This window comes from Peromyscus leucopus, chromosome 5 (assembly GCF_004664715.2).
Source record: "Peromyscus leucopus breed LL Stock chromosome 5, UCI_PerLeu_2.1, whole genome shotgun sequence".
Classification (NCBI taxonomy): domain Eukaryota; kingdom Metazoa; phylum Chordata; class Mammalia; order Rodentia; family Cricetidae; genus Peromyscus; species Peromyscus leucopus.
The window spans coordinates 138243225-138260905 of record NC_051067.1 but is presented as its reverse complement, the minus strand read 5'-3'; the positions used below and the strand labels follow the sequence as shown (position 1 = coordinate 138260905).

The window sequence follows — 17681 nt, the reverse complement described above, 5'->3', positions numbered from 1 at the left end:
ACCTCCACCATGTGCCACACACACATCCGCAAACACGCACACACATTAATTAAAATGTAATCAAAGTTTTTAAAGAAAAAAAAAGAGTTCAAGACCAGCTTGGACTAGACAGGGAGACCTGGCCTCAAAAACAAATTGTATATATGTACACACATACACACACACAGAGACAGACTTTTGCTTCTATGATTAATATTCAAACAAACTCTCCTCTCACTTAGGACAAGTAAATTAGCTGGAAAAAAGCAAAAGCAAAATCCTGTCCCTGAAACCATCAGAGACCTATCAAGACAGGAAAGTATAGTCAAGATTTGGCTCTCTAGCCAGGCATGAAGGCAAATTCTTTTAACTCCTGCACTTTAGAGGTGAAGACAAGAGAACTGTGAGTTCATAGCCAGCATGGGCCATATATAGAGACCTTTATAAAAACAAAAGCAACTAAGAATGAAAAAGTCGGTTCTTTGTGAGACTATTAAGTGTAAAAATATAATGCTCTGAAGAAATTCTTTAAGAAAACAGAAGGAATACATCAGTGCTATCAGGACTAGAATTTAAAAAAGGACATCAGCATACACCCCACAGGTAACAAGAGAATCACATAAGGAAAACACTAGGAGTTATGGCAGTTACCTCCAGATCCATGTGGGTAATTAATAGTTGGGAAAGGGTTATCGGGTGTATTCTGATATGCATACAACTTTCTTCTCTTAATTTGGGTGACTATTACATGAATGTTTTGTGATAGAGTTACATATTAACGTCTGTGTTATACTTCATGTAATGGCTAATTTCCATTGTCAACCTGACTAGTATCATTGAGGCACACCTTTGGGTGTGTCTGTGAAGGATGTTTCCAGAAATAATTAACTGAGGGAGTAAGGCCTGCTTGGTACATTGGTACAGCTTCCCAAGTGCTGGAGTCCTAGATCAAATAACACTAGTAGCAGCATGACTTTTCTGCTGTCTGATCCTCTGGGATGTCAATAACCTGTTGCTACAGGCTCCCAAAGCTGCGAGGAGATTCTGCTACCATGCTTGCCCCACCAGAAAAGAACGTACCCTCAAAAGCTTTCTTCCCTCATCCTCCTTAACAAGTATTTAGTCACAGCAATGGAAAGAGGAGCTAATATGTTTCATAATAAAAAAAAAAAATGTTTTTAAAAAGATCTAATTTGGGAACACTTAAAACCTGTTTCAATCAGCCAGGTGGTGGTGGTGCATGCCTTTAATCCCAGCACGGCAGAGGCAGGCAGATCTCTGAATTCGACTGAGGCCAGCCTGGTCTATAAAGTGAGTTCCAGAACAGCCAAGACTCAGAAAACTTTGTCTAAGGAAAAACAAAAAAAAACCCAACCAACCAAACAGCATTTCGTGTGTGTGTGTGTGTGTGTGTGTGTGTGTGTGTGTGTGTGTGTGTGTGTGTGTGTGAAGGCCAGAGGACAACTTTGGGAATTGTACTTCAAGAGCCATCCAGCTTGCTCCCCACCCCACCCCCGCCAGCACTGATATATATATATATGCACATGTATATAAATTTAAGTATGTATGTGCAATAGCTAATCTTGTCCACCTAAGCACATCTGGAATGGACTAGAACCTAAGCAGCTGGAACACCTGTGAGGGATTTTTCTTAGGTGGTTCATTTGAGATGGAATACTCATCCAAAATCGAGGCTACACCTGCTGGTCGCAGCCCACGGAGGGTGCAGAAGGAGGAATCTCTGCTTTTTTGCCTGCTTGTCCTCACTCTCACTGGTGACTTCATCTGTCCTGTTGCTGAGACATTCCTTCACTGGTGTTAGAATCCACTTCTTTGGGATTCCAGTGCAGACCAAAGACTGGTACCTCTCTAGGACTCCAGCATCAGACTGGGGCTACTGAGACATCCATTCTCGTGGACTGAACAACTTCCTGTCAGGAGCCAGCGATTGCTGGACTACTGTGATCACAGCCACTCCAATCAAGCCATATGTATGTACTATCAGTTCTGTTCCTCTAGAGAACCCTGACTAATACCACATATATCCCGAAAAATATCAATACAATCTGCTTTGGTCTGTATTTTACTTGCATGTATACAGTTTTAGGGCTGCCCATTTAGTACTGGATAACCAACTGGTGTGCTCTTCCCTGGCAGCAAAGCTTCCTCCCTGAAGACTAGCTTTCAGGGTACCAAGAGGCTCCATATGCAAGCTTCCTAAGGAGGAAAAACAACCCACAGTCCTACCCAGCTACGAAGCCTATGAACCGCGACAGTGACCAGGAGGCACAGTGACCCTAAGGGTACAGTGGTGATTACCTGTCAGTCCCCAGCAGCTCTCTCATTGGACGTAAGGCCCACTCAAGAGGGAAATCAAGAACGGCCCGGACACCTAGCCAGCTACCTGGGGCTAGTGAAGTCACAGATCCTGGAGGACCTGCAACTGCCACTGTAATTAAGCCAGCACAATCCTGCATGATCCTAGAGTGTAAACTACATTCTAAATTATTTATCCTTAGGCCCACAGAAAAGTATAGCTCCCATCCCACACCACAGGTCTCCATAGGCCTGGAATAATCAACTGACTAGGCTGGAGAGACTGTGAGCCCCAGAACCCTCCGTCTGTGTCCCGAGGGCTGAGATTATAAGTGCATACCACCAAGCCCAGCTTTTTCACAAGGGCACTAGGGATCAAAGAAATATCATTAAAACAGGCTGCAGACGCCGGGTAGTGGTGGTGGCGTACACCTTTAATTCCAGCACTGGGGAGGCAGAGACAGGAGGATCTCTTGAGTTCCAGGACAGCCTGGTCTACAGAGTGAATTCCAGGACAGCCAAGGCTACACAGAGAAACCCTATCTCAAGCCCCCACCCCCACCCCCACCCCCAAAAAAACAGGCTGCAGATTATTTCCTAGGTTGTGTATGAATACACATATAAAGCTAAACATGCTTTGTCTTAGAAACTTTGTAATGATGGTATATAGGCTAATAACTTGTAGGTCACCCAACTAGTCCAGCTGAAATCCTGAGTTTCCATTCAGATTCAGTAAGAGACTCTGTCTTAAAAAACAGAGCTGGGCGGCAGTGGCACACGCCTTTAATCCCAGCACTCAGAAGGCAGAGCCAGGTGGATCTCTGTGAGTTCAAGGCCAGCCTGGTCTACAGAGTTAGATCCAGGACAGGAACCAAAACTACAGAGAAACCCTGTCTCAAAAAACCAAAAAAAAAAAAAAAAGGGAAGAGAGTAATAGAGAAGGCACTTGCTGCTGCCCTCATTGGCCTCCACACACATGATGAGGGAATGTCTTTCTATATGCTGTGAAAATATGTTGCTCTGATTGGTTGATAAATAAAGCTGTTTGGCTAATGGTGAGGCAGAATAAGGTTCGGTGGCACATTCTAACTGGAGAGATAGCGGGAGAGGAAAAGAGAACAGAGGAGACACTGCCAGCCACCACCATGAGAAGCAAGATGTGAAGGCAGAACTGAGAAAAGGTACCAAGCCACATGGCTAAACATAAATAAGAATTATGGGTTAACTTAAGTGTAAGAGCTACTCAGTAATAAGCCTGAGCTATTAGCCAAACAGTTTAAAAGTAAAATAAGCCTCTGTGTGTTTATTAGGACCATGGAGCCGCGGTCAGAGCAGCGGTGGGACTGGGTGGGACCAGAGAAAAATTTCAGCTACACACACACATCTGCACATACCACAGATCCACCAAGAAACAGTAGTGCAAAAGATTCCTGATGTCTACAGAGGAAAAAGTAACACTGAAGACATCTCAGAGCAAGTCATGAGACCCCTCCCCTTTTACTTGTTCTTGCATTTATTAACTTCTGTATTGTTGGTAACTTCAAATAGAATAATTCATTTTCTGGTTTGTTTTTTCACCCTCCTCTTCTTCTTGAGACAAGGTCTCATTCTGTAACCCAGGCTGCTTCAACTTCCCATGTACTGCCATTATATATTAAATTAGTATTTACTATGGTAAGCTTATTTGAAAACTAACATAAAACTTGGGCTTTTTAAGACAGAGTCTTACTCTGGGTGTGATTAAGCACTCCTTTAGTCCTTGAGAGGTAGAGGTAGGCAGATCTCTGTGCTCTGAGTTTGAAGCCAGCCTGGTCTACAAAGTTTCAGGACAGCCAGGGCTGTTACACAAAACCCTGTTTTGAAAAACAACAACATGCCGGATGGTGGTGGCCGGCGGCGGTGCACGCCTTTAATCCCAGCACTTGAGAGGCAGAGCCAGGCAGATCTCTGTGAGTTCGAGGCCAGCCTGGTCTACAGAGTGAGAGCCAGGAAAGGCACAAAGCTACACAGAGAAACCCTGTCTCGAGGGGAAAAAAAAAAAAAAAAGAAAGAAAGAAAAGAAAAGAAAAGAAAAACAACAACAAAAGACAGTCTTACTATCTTACTATATAGCCCTGGCTAGCCTGGGACTCACTATATAAACCAGGCTAGCCTGGAACTCACAGATATCCACCTGCCTCCGTTATCCAACGCTGGGATTAGATTTATTTATTTATTTATTTATTTATTTATTTTTTGTTTTTTCGAGACAGGGTTTCTCTGTGTAGCTTTGTGCCTTTCCTGGAGCTCACTTGGTAGCCCAGGCTGGCCTGAAATCACAGAGATCCGCCTGGCTCTGCCTCCGAGTGCTGGGTGCGCCACCACCGCCCGGTCTGTCTTTTATACTTTAACAGCTCTAGCTTATGCTAGTCACATGCAGTTCCATAAACTACTGTTAAATGATTACAAATATCTGTACATTTACTTGGTGACAATGGCTTTCAGTGTGACTGCTAATAACTGAAGTTTCATAAATGAAGGACCTACTTGCAAGATGGCATATTCTGGTTCCTAAACAACAGTAAGAGCGCACTCCCTGCTGACTGACCTCAGACTATTTTACTGGCCATTCTGCTCTCGAGGGTGGGTGTAATGTCAGGGACAGCTCAGTGGGTAAAGGAGCCTGCAGCCAAGCATGGTGACCTGAGTTTGATCCCCGAGACTACATGGTCAGAGAAAACCGATTCCCATATGTTGTCTACTGACCACACACACCCACACACGAATGCAATAAAAAATTAAAAATTATCTTGAAAAAGGAGGTAAAATAAATCTATTTACAATTATATACAACAAAGTTTGACTGTTTCTATAACGTGCTTCCAAACTAGGAAGCAGCTGGGGGTGTGTGTGCACACCTGTAATCTCATCACTCACTGGGGCAGAGGCTCAGCCAAGACTACACAGAGAAACACTGTCTGGAAATACAGTGAAAAAACAAAGAAAGAAGCCAAAAGTCAACCACATCTTGTGGCTCCTGCCTATAATCCCTGTATTTGGAAAAATAAAAGAGTTTGAGGCCAGTCTGGGCAACAAACAAATGGCTAGCCTGGAATACACAGCAAGATCTCTATCAAAAAGGAAAAAAATGGTGCTAGGAGTGGTGGTATGCATCCATAATCCTAGCACTAGAGAAACAAGCAAGGAGTCCACAAGTTCAAGACCATCCTGGCCTATGTATCAACCTGTAAGCCAGCAAAGTCTCCATAGTGACTCTGTCTCAAATGGGGGGAGGAGGATGGGGAGTGGCCAGGACTGTCAAACTTTTCCTGTAACTGGATAGTAATTCTTTTAAGTCTGTCACAGCCTCCGTGACTATATCATTGTAATGTAAAAGCAGCCACACACACTATGAAAATAAATGTGACTGGATTCCAATAAAAGGTTATTTATGGAGTTGGGAGTGGCGGCTGAGGCAGGAGGGTGACCTAGAGTTGTAGGCAGCTCAGCCAGCCTAATCTACATAGTGCATTCCACCCCAGCCCGGAGCAAAAGACACACAATCCTGTCTCAAAAAAAAAGCGAGCGCTAAAATTTCCAAGTGTCGTGAAATATCCCTTTTTCCCCCCTTAGAATGGTGAAGCAAGCCTTAAACTTTGCACTTGGGAGGTGGAGCGAGGAGGATCAGAACTTCTAGGCCATCTTCCACTACATCCCTAGGTGAAGGCCAGAATGAGTTACATCAGACCAGTCCCAAAACAAACCATCGGAGGGGAAAGTCTGCTTCGTCTGACTGCTCATCTGTCTACTACACAAACTGCGCACGCTTAGGCAGGGACTTCAGGACGGCGAGGCGACACTGACAGGAACGTGGGGCCAGGTGGAGCAGGTTGAACGTCCTGGGTCGCCGCGCTCCGCGCCCCCAGCCGGGACCCAGCGAGGGCGAGCACCGCCGAGATGCCCGCCTGGCGGCCGGCGCCCGCGGCTGCACCGACGGCGGGGGATGGGAGCCAGGCCGGCGGCCCGCGGAGCTCAGCGAGCCCAGCGCGGGTGAGGCGGCAGGCTGCCCTCCGCTCCGGGCTCCGGCGGCCTCCCTCCCGCTCGCCGTCCTCCCGCGCCGCGCTCCGGTCTCCGCCCTAGCCCGCACACGGCCCCCCGCCGCCGTCCAGCTCGGGGTGGCAGCCATTCCCCGCCGCCCTCGCCAACCGCTTTTCGTCCCGGTCCCGGCCCCCACTCACCTCCGCGGCGCCGCAGCCAGCACCTTCCCGGCCGACTCAACCTTCCAGATTGGCCGTCCCGGGACCTTATGCCAATCAGCCAATCCCCGCCCCTGGCCGGGCCCAGGCTGACCAGTGAGCAGCTCGCTGCGGCCTGGGGGGCGGGCTCAGGAGGGCGGGCCGAAGGCGTGTCTGCCTCCCCCGCCAGGGGCGCCGGCTACCTTTCCGGGTCTGTGTGCGCACGCGCGGAGCACAGTAAGGGGCGTGGTGCTTTTGGGTGAATGGTGCTTTGTGTCTTCAGGGCTTCTTGGCGCGGTTACTTTTGTTGGGGAACTTCGCCCCGTCCGGGTGTAGGAAGACCCACATTCCGTGTGTAGTCGGAAGTGTGTGCCCGCCGGAAGGAGCTGGGTCTTTAACCTCACCTCGCCTGTGTCGAGCCCCTTCTCACCCCACGCTCTGTGGGGACCTGGGTTGGCCAGGCCCATCTGTGTTTCCGGCCTCCCATCCCGGATGCCTGTTCTGGGGAAGTAGGAATGCGGTGCTGCCCAGAGGGGATGAAGAGTTTACTTTCCTGCCGTCAGCCCCCCCCAACCTCAAAGTCGGCCTCACTGGTGCACTTTGGTCTGGTTGGTTGGTTGCTTGGTTTGGTTTTTTTTCGAGGCAGGGTTTCTCTGTGTAGTCTTGGCTGTCCCAGAACTCGCTCTGTACACCCGGCTTCGCTTTGAACTCAACAAGATCGCCTGTCTCTGCCTCGGGGATTAAAGGCGTGGGCCACCACTGCCAGAGTGCTTGTGCACGTGCTTTTTAATGAATGGCTGTTCCGAGACCCCCTAGATTTCAAATAACCTTTGTGAAACTATGACCTCTCTGCGTCTAGTTAGCCATGAGCAGCATGGTAATGTGTGTGGGCGCGATAAAACATGAGTATGGAGGGAAAACCTATCAGTATTTCAAAAGGCTGTTGCTAGTTGGGCGTGGTGGCTCATGCGTGTAATCCCAGCAGTTTGGAGGTGGAGGTTGGGGGATCTGGAGTTGAAGGCCAGCCTAAGCCACTGGAAAGAAACCTTAAGTCCAAAAAAAAAAAAAAAAAAAAAAAAACGAGGAAAAGACTGGGGGGGGGCGGCTGTTGTTGCTACTTAGTCTTTTCTCTTACCCTCTCTTTGGCAGATGATTCTGCAGCCTAACTGGAGCACTGGTGTTCTTGCCCTGGATGGCCTAGTTCCTCCTGGCTAGGGCTTTGTATTTCAGCAAGAGCTTCTTTTCAGTTACTCAGTAATGGCTTGTTGGGAGCCCACTATGACAGTACAAAGTTGTTTTTTGTTTTTTGGTGGGTTTTTGGGTTTTTTTGTTTTTGTTTTTGTTTTTTTAAGCTTTGAACCACACCCTGAGTGAGCCTACTGTATACCGGGGTGATAAAGACAAGGTTACCATATGTGATCTGATGTTATAATGCAAGTACAAAAGAGCCTGAAAAAACCATGACCAAGCCTGGGGGTGGGAGGCCTCAGAGAACAGTTGAGGGAGGAGTGAGTACTTGGTCTGAGGCTTGGTGAAAGCTGCTGAGTTGAACTGGCGGGGGGCAACAGTCGACGGGAGTGGCATTCCTAGCAGTGGTTCCTTGCCTCTGAAATACTTGTAGGATTTCCTGCTAAACTAATAGTTGTTCAGGAGCTCTGATCACCAGCTGTGTGACCCACGGGCAACGCCTGGCTGTGTGACACCAGTGGCCTATGTTATCCTCTGTGTCTGAAAAGGGGGGTGTCTGAAAGCGCCCCTTAACTGGAGATTGGTTAGAATCTGTTTGGTTTGGTTTGGTTTGGTTTTCTTCCCTTCCTTCACACCTTGCTTTATCCTCAAGTGCCCTGGAGGGGCCCTGGACTTTTTGAATGTCTGGATAAAGGAGAGATGACTTAAACCTGAGCAATTTCATCACAAGGTATTGTTGTTTCTCCCAATAATGGAATTATTTCTAAGAATTCTGACCCCGCTGTGTGCCATCAAATTGGCACACACTACTGAGTGAAGGCAAAAGAGGGTTTGAAATAAGTCGAGCCAGGAACTGACCAAGGAGAAAGTCCTGCAGTTGTTACCCTTTTGAACTATTAAGCTTTGCTTTTTGAAAGAAATAAAAATATTTTGTCGCCAGGCGTTGGTGGCGCACGCCTTTAATCCCAGCACTCGGGAGGCAGAGGCAGGAGGATCTCTGTGAGTTCGAGGCCAGCCTGGGCTACCAAGTGAGCTCCAGGAAAGGCGCAAAGCTACACAGAGAAACCCTGTCTCGAAAAACCAAAAAAAAAAAAAATTGTAATAATTTTAGTTTTACAGAGAAGTGGCAAAAGGGTAGAAAAAAATTCTGGTGTTCTCTTCACCCAGTGTCCCCTAATCTTACATTTACAGAGGTAGGAATCCAGCACTCATACATTATTACTGACCTGGCTGGTTGACACAAGCTAGAGTCATGAGGAAGGAAGGAGCCTCAGTTGAGAAAATGCCCCCATAACATCCAGCTGTAATCATTTTTTCAATTAGTGATTGATGGGGGAGGGCCAGCTCATTGTGGTGGTGGGGCCATCCCTGGGCTGGTGGTCCTTGATTTTCTAAGAAAGCAGAGTGAGTGAACCATGGGAAGCAAGTCAGTAGCAGCACCACCCCCACCCCACACCCCCTCACACACCCCCGCCTCTGCATCAGCTCCTGCCTCTAGGTTCCTGCCTGCTTGAGATTATGTCACGACTTCCTTTGGTGATGAACAGCAATGTGGAAGTGTAAGCCAAATAAACCCTTTGCTCTCCAAATTGCTTTTTGGTCATGGTGTTTCACTGCAGCAATAGAAACCCTAACTAAGATAATTACTGACAAAAACTCCAGACTTTTATTAAGGTTTTATTTTATTTTTGTTTTAGAGTTATTATTTATTTTTATTTTATGTGCATTGGTATTTTGCCTCCATGTACATTTGTGTGAGGGTGTTAGGTCCTCTGGGATTGGAATTACAGTCAGCTGTGAGCTGCCATGTGGATGCTGGGAATTGAACCTTGGTCCTCTGGAAGCTCAGCCAGTGCTCTTAACCACTGAGCCATCTCTCCAGCCCTATTCAGGTTTTATTAATGCAAAGACTGCAGGCTGCCCTTAGTCATACAGTCACCTTCATCTCCTCTGGTACTTTCTTAGTCTTACATTTCATGACTTTGACATGACTGTTACAGTTTTGAGGCATATGATCAGGTATTGTAAAATACTCCTTGATTTGAATTTGTCTGGTATTTTTTATATAAATAGATTATGATTATAGGATTTGAGGAAAATGCTACATCTAGAGATACCTGACTCACATAATGCCAAAGGGAACAGGTTAGAAGTGATGTTTTGGCCATCTGAGTATGGCAGTTTTTGCTAGTTTCTCCACTGTATGGTTGCACTCTTTTGTTGTATGATATTTTCTTTGTGTTCTAATAAAGCTTGCCTGGAGATCCGAGGGTGGAGCCAGCCGATAGTTAACCATAGAGGCCAGGCAGTGGTGGCACATACCTTTAATCCCAGCCCTTTCGCAGAGGAAGCAGGAAGATCAGGAGTTCAAGTCCACCCTGGGCTACATTGATTGAACCAGTCTAAAAGAGAAACAGAGCCAGGCAGTGGTGGTACACACTGCCTTTGTTCCCACCACTAGGGAGGTGGAAACAGGAATATAAGGTGGGAGGAGACAGATCTCAGCCCCTCTTTTTGTCAGAGGATCTGAAGAGGTAAGAAGTGACTGTGGCTGCCTCTCTGCTTCTCTGATCTTTCACCCTAATATCTGACTCCGGGTTTTTATTAATAAGACTAATTAGGATCACACATCACTTTTTTGCCCTGTGTCTTAAGTGCGTGTGTGTTTAAGACAAGTCCCAAGTTCTGCCCACATTTTAGAGGACTGTAGGATGAAGCCTCAACTCTTGAAAGTGCATACCTGAGTACATTACTACATTATTTGGAATTCTATTATAAGAAAAATTAATGTAGACTTATGTATGTATATGTCACTTTAAATTTATCTTGTGATTTTTATTTCTTTGCACAAAGCACTCATGGCGCTCTTTTAGATTAACTTTTCTGGCCATTTTGCTTTTTGGTTATGTCCTTTCTTCTAGAACTACAGGATGCTATAGACTTATTTTGTGTATTTCTTGCCCCAACCCCTACAATCAGCCCTTTCTCCAAGGAGCCCTAGAATGGTGTTTAAAAACAAAGACTTAGGGGATTGGGGATTTAGCTCAGTGGTAGAGCGCCTGGGTTCAGTCCTCAGCTCTGACAAAAAGAAAGAAAAAAAGAAAAACAAAAGCTTAGGTACCAAGTATTCTGCTCACTGCTAGAATGTGTTTGAATTTAGACTTGTGAGCTGGCAAAGCTGATATATTTTGTTTTTTTTTTTTTTGTTTTTTTTTTTTTTTTTTTTTTTTTTTTTTTTTTTTTTTTTTGGTTTTTCAAGACAGGGTTTCTCTGTGTAGCTTTGCGCCTTTCCTTGAACTCACTTGGTAGCCCAGGCTGGCCTCGAACTCACAGAGATCCGCCTGGCTCTGCCTCCCAAGTGCTGGGATTAAAGGCGTGCGCCACCACCGCCCGGCTATTTTGTTGTTTTGTTTTTTAAAATTATTTGATGGGCTGGAGAGATGGTTCTGTGGTTAAGAGCTCTGGCTGCTCTTCCAGAGGACCTGAGTTCAATTCTCAGCAACCACATGGTGCCTCACAACCCTCTATAATGGGATCTGATGCCCTCTTCTGGCGTGTAGGCATGTATGCAGATAGAGCCCTCATATACATAAAATACATAAATAAATATTTAAAAAGAATTGTTTGTATTTGTGTATATCTGTATGAATATGTGGCCTGTGCATGTGTGCAGAGGCCAGGAAGGGACATGAGGTGGTGTCTTATACTGTTCAACTATTCCTTTGAGGTAAGATCTCTCCTTCAATCTGGGGTTTGCATTTTCTCGGCCAGGCTACCTCACAGCTGGGGTTGCATGTGACTTGTTAGGTGGGTCATGAGGTCTGAACTCTTCTCATGATTGCATAGCAAGGCTCTTCACTGCTGACCCATCTCTCCAGCCCCCGTCATGTTTATTAACTCCTGGTTTACAGCCCTGCTTCTGAATCGGCCCTCATTAAGCTCCACCTCCTGGTATCACTCCTCTTTGAACATGGACCGGAGTTAGTAACTTAGTTCTTATGAACAGAAGAGAGCAAGTGCCAAAGGAGACCCTGACTTTGATCTTGGCTTGCCTCCCCTAGGTCTCTCCTTTACTCACTCTGAAGGGAGCCAGTGTCATGCTGTGCGGTACCCACATGGCAAGAAAATGAGGGCGTTCTCTGGCCAGTAGTCCATCAGTCTGTGGGAACCTAAATCCTGCTAAAAGCTGTGTGGCTTTAGCTGGGAGAAAGATCTTGCTGAAGCCTTGAAATGACTGCAGCCACAGCTAACACCTCTGTGGTAGCCTTGGGAACAGCCAAGCCAGCCAGCAACACTCAGCTAAGCTCAGGCCAGCTGCCTGTCCCAGAGCAGGAGATAATACACGGCTATTGTGTTAGGCTGAGGCAGTCTGTAGTGAGCTGGTGGGAAAGAAGAGATAAAGAATATAGCTTCTCTTCCACAAGACCATAGGCTCTTACGTTTCAGTTTGGAGCTGCTAAAACATCTGCACAAACTCCTTCTAAGGTGATTGTTCTGAATTTGGACCAAATGTTACAGGGCAAGTCATTTGGAAATATTAGGGGGAAAAATGGACTTTGTTTTTTGTTAGTATATTTGATCCTGGAGGGTTTTTTGTTTGCTTGTTTAGTTTTCCTAAACAAATGGAAGAATCCTGAATAACTGAAAGTTCATCTGCTATTTGGATGAAGAGAAGGAAATGAGTCAGCAGTTGCCTTGAAAAGCTCCTTGACTTATGGAGGCCAGGGAGATGATGGTTCAGTACATAAAGGCTGTTGCCACCCAGTGTAATAGCCTGTGTTTGATCCTGGAACCCATATAACAGAGGGAGATCCCACACACACACACAAACACCCCACTTGCATGCACGAAATAAATCTAGGAAAGTAACTTTCCTTTCGACTCTGTGTGACTCCTATCCCAGAAGGCCAGCTCAAAGAATCCTTGAGGACTGAGTGCTTAATATCTGCCGAACTCTAAGGCCAATTTCAGGCTTATCTCAAAGACCCATAAACGTCACCATGAAGGACAAAAACAACTCCTGTGCTAGTGATCCAATAAAGAAGGGGACCTGTCTCCCACGTCAGGCTGAATGACAGCCCCATTTGGTGATACAGATTAATTTATTTACAGGTGGTCTCCTCTAGCAATCAAGGTTCATTTCTTCTTGTTCGGCTTTTGCCCTTAGCTCCAACTGCCTCACTGTAGGAAATACGATATACTGAAATGGGTCTCCAAGGTTCTTAGTTAGAATCAAGGAAAATTTCAGGGTCAGTTTCAATCTAAAAATGACAAAATGTCACATACACGAAAGCCAAAGGCATGATAGGAATACTCGAGTAGCTGTCAATGAGGAGCGGAGAGACAGCTCCATGCTGGTACCTGCAGCAGCCCGAGGAGTTCCAGGATTCATGACTTTGATGCAGAAAAGATTGCAAGACTAGTCAGTGTGAAGCAAAGTTGGAGATTTTATTAAAGATATTTTATGGCTGGGGAGATGAGTCAGTGGGCACAACACTTACTGTGCAAGCTCAAGACCTGAATTTGGATCCACATGTCCCGCATAGAGCCAGACGTGCTACTACACATCTGTTATCCCAATCCTCACATCTGCCACAATGGAGGCAGAGACGGGAATACCCCTGGCCAGCTTGCCTGGTTTATGCAGTGACAAATAATAAAAGACCTTGTGTCAAACAAGGTGGAAAGAGAGAACCAACACCTAAAGTTGCCCTCTGACCACCGCATGCATGCTGTGGCCCCTGAACACCCACACTCATGCACACAGATACATACATAAATAAAAGTCTTAAAAACAAATTGTGTCTGTGAGTATATGACACTCATAATTTTTAAAAGGCATTTTGATAGAAAGACACTCCAAAGAATAAAGGCACACTCAAGAGCACTGGTGTGTGCTTCTCAAAGAAGAGTCACAGAAACTAAGCAAGACACACCCAAGTATTGGTATGGGCTCTTCAAGGGAGAGTTGCAATTGTCTTAGCATTCACCATATATACTATTGTGATGGATCACATTTCATCCTCCCTTTGAGATTATAGGGTGAAGCATAAACGTAATTAATCTTATCAATAAAAACCAGGAGTCAGATATCGGGGTAAAAATCTGAAAGATCAGAGAAGCAAGGGAGTAGCCATAGTCACTTCCTACCTCTCTGGATCCTCTGATCAAAAAGGGGCCAAGATCCTGTCTCTGCCTCGCCTTAATCACTTCCTGTTCCTCTCTATAAAGACCTCCAGAGTTCTATGGTTAACTAGTGGCTAGCTGCACCCTCTGACTCCAAGCAAGCTTTATTTGTCAGAACACAAACGAAATCACACAACAATGGGGTGGCTCCTGAGATGCTCTGGATAGAACATAATCTGATAAGTGAAACAGTGAGCCACTCGGGTTGCACATGGAGTTTAGTACATGTTTCTTCCCTGCAAGCAAGGTTTCTACTGAGACTTCCAAACACTTGCAGCTTTGTATCTGGAAGGAAGAAAGGCCCCAAGCAGTTGTTAATTGTTCTGGAATTCTTGCTCTGCTGCTGATGAGAGGCTTCAAGCAGATTCCAAGGTAAAGGGGATCCCACCCCCCCTTTTTTTATGTCCTCACAATTTTCATTTCTATCCTGTTTTCATAAAAGCCAGCTTCAGCAGTCAGCAGTCTACAGCAACCGTTCCCTCTGTAAGCTTTTCCTTTCTCTGATTCATTTAATTTTTTAAAATAGTGTGTGTGTCAGTGTGTCTGTGTCTGTGTGTGTGTGTGTATCTGTGTGTGTATGGGTGTGTGTTTGCATGCATAAAAATACCATGGAGCCCATGTGGAAGAGATCAGGGGACAACTCTTGGGAGTCATTTCTCTCCATCCACCTTGTGGGACTTGATATCATTTCTGCATCCTCCTAGCCACTTCTGGGGTCCCATCTCCACACATGCACCGTCAGCATTCAGGCAAAATGCTTAGTCATCACAGGGCCTTACATCCCATGTAATCTATATGCATGTACTGAGCTACCTTTAAAAGTGGACTCACTGGACCCACACCCTCTCTCCACCACATTCTTGCAGATAGACCTGTGCACTCCCCTTTTCCCTTTCCCCACTCTCTACCAAAAAACTCTTACAGTGAGTTTTGTTGTATGTCTTGTGGTCCATTCTCACGCTGAACAGGTTCTCCTGGCACCTCCCCATGCTGGGAACCTGGACCGGGTCCATCTACAACCGCAGATCAAAAGCCATTGGATCTCATTTGTTTATTTTTCTCTGCCTCAACCATGGGGAATAAGCCTCCCAACAATAAAAGCCCAACATCTCCTCTGGGATGACTTTTAGAAACCCTCAAACCTCTAAGCTTAATGCTGTAGTTGGAAGTTTTCCTGTGTCCTACCCAGTCCTGCAGCTGCTTAGCCCAAATAAACACACAGAGGCTTATATCAATTACGAATTGCATGGCCATGGCCTATGGCTCAATTTTCTTGCTAGCTAGCTCTTTTTTTTTTTTATTTTATTTTACAATACCATTCAGTTCTACATATCAGCCACGGGTTCCCTTATTCTCCCCCTCCCACCCCCTCCCCTTACTCCCAACCCACCCCCATTCCCACTTCCTCCAGGGCAAATCCTCCTCCGAGGACTGTGATCAACCTGGTAGACTCAGTCCAGGCAGGTCCAGTCCCTTCCTCCAAGCCTGAGCCAAGTGTCCCTGCATAAGCTCCAGGTTTCAAACTAGCTAGCTCTTATAACTAAACTTAGCCCATTTCTATTAATCTATATGTTGCCACATGTTCCCTGGCTTTACCTGTATGCCGTTACATGCTGCTACCTGGATGGTGGTATGGCATCTCTCTGCCTCTTCTTTCTCTTCCTCCTATCTCTCTTGGATTTTTTTGCCTGGCTCCATCCTGCCCTGCCATAGGCCAATACAGCTTTATTTATCAACTCAATCATAGCAACACATATTCACAGCATACAGAAAGACATCCCACAGCACTTTGCCTTTTCTTTCTAATCAAAAAGGAAGGTTTTAACTTTTACATAGTAAAATTACATATGACAAAACAGTTATGAAGCAAGAATTACAGTTACAATATATAGTCTATTTTCATTGACAAAATTAGAAAATATTCTACCATCTATCCTGTTTTTGTGAGTCTAATGTTTTATATCTAATTTATCTTTTATCATGACCAAGGAAAGCTATAATTATAACTGTCTAGTCTTTAACTCCATCAAAGTCCTCAGAAGGATATAATATTACCTAAGTAAACAGGAAGTAGATTGCAAGCAACTTCAGTAATTCTAGAAATGACAGAGATAGCTGGCTGCCTGGACAGTCACCCAAAGTTCCCCTGCAGTGTTGGGGCATCCATCTGAAGCCTATAAGCCTGGAGTCACTTTTCTCTGTGTCCTGTAGAATGTCTGGCAGTCTCCTCTGTGAAGCAGGAACCTGAAGGACCATTTTGCCTTGTTTTGGCAAAATCAGTGGTAATTTTCCTATGGGCTCTAAATGTCCAGTTTATACAACATATTATCAATCAGCCCAGGTATGAGCAGTTTCTTGCCCAAATGGCCAGTTTTGCCAAGAAGAAGATAAACTCCATATAGAGTGGCTTTGATGCCTATCTTCCTCTTTGAAATAAATCAGTGCTGCCAGGAGCAGACATGTCTCACTGTCCAGAAAGTCAAAAATTTTAAAACATTTTAAATGCCATATTCTGTAGGTCTTTGAAGTGTGTGAAAATTACCTAATTGAAATATATCTTCGTATAGCTAAAAAACTAACATGACTATAAATTTGATTATCATAACTAATTATTCTGTATTTTTAAGTATATTTTACAATTTTAAATGAGTTGCATGAACATAATACCTTAAACAAGAATATATATATATATATATATATAAACAAAATTAACTTTAAATTTTTATCAATACACTAAAATCCATAACAATGTAAAACATTTCAAACAAGTTGTTGTTATTTAAAAGTAGATTCAAAAATCTTCCCTTTCATCCTATCATATCTATATTATATCCTTTTTTTCTCTTAGAAAGAGATTGACTATGACCAATAACAGTTTTTAATTAACCCCTAAACAAAGACAAACATCCATAATCCATTTTTTGGCAATGTGCGTGTAGTCTTCTCAGCTACTTCCTGCTGATTGCAGTAGTCTTGCGGGGGGGACACAAAGAAAATTTTAGGATTATGGTCAAGTCCTGCCTGGAGTAGTCTATGAGATAGTATTCTCTGAGTCAGTTGTCTTGAAGCTGTTCTGGATGTTGGATCATCTGGAGACCTCTCAGGGGGGGTCTTCATTGATGGAACCATATTAACCTGGAAGGAATCTATAGCTTCTCATCTTCTGTGGAAAGAAAAGCAGAACCTCTTTTCCAAAAAACATACCCTTAGACATAAATTTTGAAGTCAGATACCTTCATATATATGTATATTATATATATATATATATATATATATATATATAGAGAGAGAGAGAGAGAGAGAGAGAGAGAGAGAGATTTAACTCAGCAGCCCTTACAATCAAATGTCTCTCTCTAGTTAAAAATCCCAAAGCCAACATAACCCAGACTCTCTGTGTAATTTCCATCTTTGCATGGCTTATTATACTTTTTATATATTATTTTATTTTTAAGACTTTGTTTTTATGACTATCTCTCTCTCTCTCAAGCCTATGTACCTTTTTACACACACTGTAAACCGTTTAGAGTTTTATTTCATCTGAATCTGTCTTATCGTGAATCTGTAATCATTTTTGACCATTGATTTAAATTGCAGTGTGGCTAGGACCAAAGCGGTAGCAGCCCTGACTGCTGGTCCCACCCCACTAGGTTTTTTAACATGGTGCAGATACCAACAAGTCATGCTCATCTCTCCAATTCTAGGAAGCACTATTAAGTAGTATGCCTGTGTTTTTAAAATCACAGCTATGCTCCCAAGCCAGCAGGAGAAGCCTCTTTGTATCGAGGCCCAGCCCATCAG

General features: G+C 44.7%; 1 protein-coding gene across 1 annotated transcript in view; it reads right to left on the bottom strand.

The window, feature by feature from the left end:
* Mtfr1 (mitochondrial fission regulator 1) overlaps positions 1-6686 on the bottom strand; it is a 32925-nt gene extending 26239 nt beyond the window's left edge. Inside the window, exon 1 of the mRNA XM_028864520.2 lies at positions 6513-6686. The gene's annotated coding sequence lies outside the window, so the exon portion shown is untranslated. The remainder of the gene's footprint in view (positions 1-6512) is intronic.
* Between the last annotated feature and the right edge of the window lie 10995 nt (positions 6687-17681).